We start from the raw sequence: 4,381 nt of genomic DNA, 5'->3' as shown, positions 1-4,381 counted from the left end.
GCATTTGTGTCTCCACGGGCTTTATGATAATGGCCTGAGGAGTGGAGTGGCAGAGGGGTCGGTGGGGAGATGGAGAGGGGCTGGGGACGAAGGATGCATGGTTGAGAAGAAAAGAGGAGAAGTAACTGTTTTCAGGGGTTCTCAAACTTCACTGGGCAAAACAATGTGAATTCTCTGGCTCCAGCTTCAGTTTCTGATTCAGTCTGCCCGAGGCCCAGGAATCTGCATTCCTCATAGCCCTGTGACTCTGATGTGGGGGTCAGTCCATGGAACTCTGGTTATAAAACATTGACTGGGGTAGAGGGGAAACAGAGGATGGAAGAACTGACAGGAGGGGAGGGAATTTTGCCCGAATCATCTTTACCCCTCTGAGAAAGTGCCGTCATCGTCATGTGTCCTTTGAAAGACCCTGCTTCCCTGGGGTTGCATGTCCAGGGGGCAGGGGGCAAGCAGGGGACAGGGAAGAGGCAGAGTGCAGAAGGTTCCCTAACAAGAGGACAGTTCGGTCACAGGCACATCTGTGGGCCCTGGCCAGCACCTCTGCTCAGCGCTTACCCTAATAGTCATGCTTACATCCACAGCCCCCATTTTGCATCCACTGAGGCCGCTCCTTTAAAATTATTTGTCACTCCCCTGTCCACCTCTTCCTTCTGACAGTGAGGGGGTCCTTCCGTGAGGGGGAGTCTGAAGGAAATGGGGCTGCAGTGGGGCCCCTGGCCCAGGCTGCTCCAAGCGTCTGGGGAAAGTGAAGACGGGGGCTTGAAGGGCCCTATGGCCTGCTTCCATAGCAGCCCGCTGGAATAGGCAAGGGGAGAAATGGGTTTCAGTTAAGCTGCCTGAGGCACATGGGGCCTCAGTCGGGCTGGGGTCCACTGTAGAGTGTCTGGTTTCTGAAGGCCAGTCTGTCATTTGGGTCGGGGTGCAGACAGGTGCTATGAGAGTAAGGGATCCTCACACAGCATCAGAACTGAGCATGTGCCCAACTGGGACCTGTTGACCCATGGGGCTTTGTCAATGTGCTCTTCACACCTTTACCACAAAGCAACCAGAGTGGTGGGCATGGTACCTGTGTTTACCGTTCAGCATGACAAACATGACAAACACTAGGGAGTCACAGGCTAGTGCCAGGCACCGTGCTGGGGGCTGGTGATACAAAGATGAAGCAAGCTTTCTTGCTGGTGGGCTTGACTTTACCCCTTGAGGCTCTCAGTGTTGTTGCCCTGTGGAGAAAGGCTAAGTCTGGAGAGGTCCCCCAGCACCGTATGGCCACCTGGCAGTGAACGGGGCACTTGTGGCTAGGTGGGTTCAGGTTTGGTTGGTAGGGTATATGTGAGGGAGGGAAAAGAGTGACAGGGCTTAGGACTCTGGTTCCCAAACTGGGGTGTGCACACCTCCAGCGGCTGTGAAAGACAGTCCACTGGGAATGTGCAGAGAACACTGAAGGTCTTCCTCTCTGGTCATTTGAAATCTTGTCCTTTATGCCTTTCTATTTTTGTGGAATGTTTTAAAATGAAGACATGTCAGCCCGGTAGTAAAATATATGCAATTTACGAAGGAAGGAAGAATGAAAGGGAGGGAGTGAGAACAAGGGAGGCATGTCAGAGAGAGGTGGTGGGTTCTATCTCTTGTTTCATCATTGGATGTGCGTTATGAAGTAAATTCACAGGCCGTTGGCTTAGAGCATTGTCAGAAGAGTGGCTGAAGTTCTGGGTCTGGAGTCTAGGCTGGAAGGGGAAAGAAGCATAACCATGTGGGAGCTGAGAGAATGGGGCACATGGAAAGAATGGGAGATGGCCAAGCTCGAGCAGATAGAAAGTCAGAGTTAGTGGAATAAAGGGAACAAGGTCTCAGGACAGGAAGGTGTGATTGGAGAGCAGGAGGAATACTGAAAACGCCTCAGGTGGGACAAGACAGGTGATTCAGAAGCCAGCTTGTACGCAGGGCAGGGAAGGAAGGAAGGGGAGTGAGGGCTAGTGTGGTAGATGTGTGGTCCACATGGATATTCAAGTGCCTGAGTTGGTGGCAGATTGTACGATTGAAACAAAGATGGTATGCCACCACAAGCCATTAAGAGGTCTGGGGGTCGTGGTGGGCAACTGAGTGGCAGAGGGAGAGAGGGGGGGATTTAGGTGATGGAAAACAAGTAAGGGTCTCCCTGAGGAGAAGGAAGGACACAGACCTGGGAGTCTGGGAGGAGTGGAGAGGGATGAGTGGTGCCAGCCAAGAGACAGGATTTCAGTAGAAACAGGAAAAAAGAGGATAGTTCTCTGTCCCCAGGCTAAAGGTGAGGGGTGTTGCTCGCCATGGAGCAGAGGTTCCAGAGGGCACTGGAAAAGCTCCGGAGTGAGGGCTACAGTGTCAGAGGAGAAGGTGGCAGTAGGTGTCAGAGGAGAAGACAGGAGCAGGCTGGAGGTACGCTTGTGCGAGCAGGTGCAGCGCTGCCCGCACTGGTCAAGGCTTGCCCTTCCCCACCCGGGGTCTGCTGTGCTCTGTTCGGTGGGTGGTGGAATAAACTTTGAAATCATAGCTGGGATTTAAAAAAAAAGAAAGATACAAATGTCTTTTAGTTCGAAACAAGAATATGTTACCTGTGTGCGGGCACAGTGACAGCCGTAAACCATCATATACTTGGTCATCTGAAACCCATCACTTCTCTTTAGTCTGCAGTTTCTCTGATGCTATTGGTGAGAAACATGCTTTGAACTTCTTGTAATAGTTCATTAGTAGTGATAATGCACTATTTTAGGGATTAGAACATGCCACCTCCATGCCACCTTCATGCGCTCTGCCCATGGCTGGATCCTCCTCCTTTGTGGGATCTCCAAGACACCTTCGGCTCCCTTTCACACAGCCGCAGCGGCAGCAAGGAGGCCCTGACTCCCTTAATAGGTCCAACAGTGCCTCTCTCCACCTGAGCCGCAAAATCTCTGAGCAAAGCATTGCAAGCAACTTCGGAATGGTTTTGCCTAACGTTCTCAGCTGTCAAGGGTCCTTCTGTCGTTCTTGGCAAGGTTATTGCAGACATTTTGAATATTTTCAAAAATAATTTCCGTATCAGTTTTTAAAACCTTGATTCATTGGAGTTAGTGTGTCCAAAGACGGTATACCCTGAAACCCAGCCCAGCCACCTCCTAGAAAGATGCCTTCTTCGAAATCAGCTATGGCGGCATCCAGTGCCGCTGGGACGTTTCCCTTCATTCACTCCACCTCACTTGTCCCATCAGCCTTCAGCACGGCTGTTGCATCCGAACAATTGCCAAACGTTCATTCAACTCTTCCTTTTTGTACCCACTAAGTAGCAACCTTTCTGGAATACATTTTCGAGTTTGTGACTCATCACCTTTCCCTTTCAAGAACATGGGGTCATCTTGGGTCTCAATGACTTCTACTTTTCTGAGGCTGAATATCTTCAAGATTTAGGGTCAATCCCTCCCCGAACACCTGCAAATGCATTTAAAAATGAGTACGTTCCAGGGTATAGTTTTTCTTTTATGATACCAAATTTATTCATAATACATTATGCAGGTGTTTTGATGGGAATCCAGAAACATCTTGAGACACCATATTTCTCTGAAATGTGAGAATTTAAGACCATTGCTGTTCCAACAAGTCTTGTGTATAGAGCTTTTTATTGCATTCATTTGCATTATTTTGTTCACTTCTCAGAACTCTGTCAATTAGCAACAGCTTGATCTTGCAGATGAGAATGGAACACAGAGAAAACTCACCCAAAGTCACACACTTGGAAGATGGTGGAGCCAGGACTAGACCCAGTGTTTTCTCTACTAGATCATTCTGCCTTTCAGAATTAAAAAGACAGATCAGATAATAAGATCATTCCAAGTCAGGCACATGACAGGTTAGAGCTGGAAGGGACCCCTCTCTCTATCTAATTCAACCCCCACCCGCCTAGACATTCAGTAGATGTATCTAACTAGGAAAAATGCAAATTATTTGACTGTATACCTATAAATATTATCCCTGGAAAGAAAAGGAACATTTGGTAAATGTACAAAAAATATGGGAAGAATTTGCATGTTATCCTTGTGTAAGGACCATGTTAATCTTATCTGTATTATTCCAGTTTTAGTACACATGCTGCCAGGCAATCTCCAGAATATTTTTAAATGAATATACTGCAATAGAAAATACACAGCTCTCTCACATATGGTAAAGGTCAGTATTGTTTCATGAGACTTTCACGTTGGTTGCATGTATGTGTAGATATCATGGGTCATGATAGAAATTTTATTTCCTGCTGTGGATTGTGCTAACAGATGTTGGAAAGCCACTGGTACGGTAGAAAGAGCATTGGAAAGTGATTTCAGTGACTTGACTGCAGTCCTTGCTCCGCCAACAACCACCTGCGTGAGCTTGGCCA

General features: G+C 48.2%; 1 pseudogene; it reads right to left on the bottom strand.

The window, feature by feature from the left end:
- Positions 1–4,014: 4,014 nt before the first annotated feature.
- On the bottom strand, positions 4,015–4,109 carry LOC123790626 (U6 spliceosomal RNA; annotated as a pseudogene).
- Between the last annotated feature and the right edge of the window lie 272 nt (positions 4,110–4,381).

Source organism: Ursus americanus, chromosome 5 (assembly GCF_024610735.1).
Source record: "Ursus americanus isolate L20-20 chromosome 5, mUrsAme1.1.p, whole genome shotgun sequence".
Lineage (NCBI taxonomy): Eukaryota > Metazoa > Chordata > Mammalia > Carnivora > Ursidae > Ursus > Ursus americanus.
This window is presented reverse-complemented; position numbering and strand designations above follow the sequence as displayed.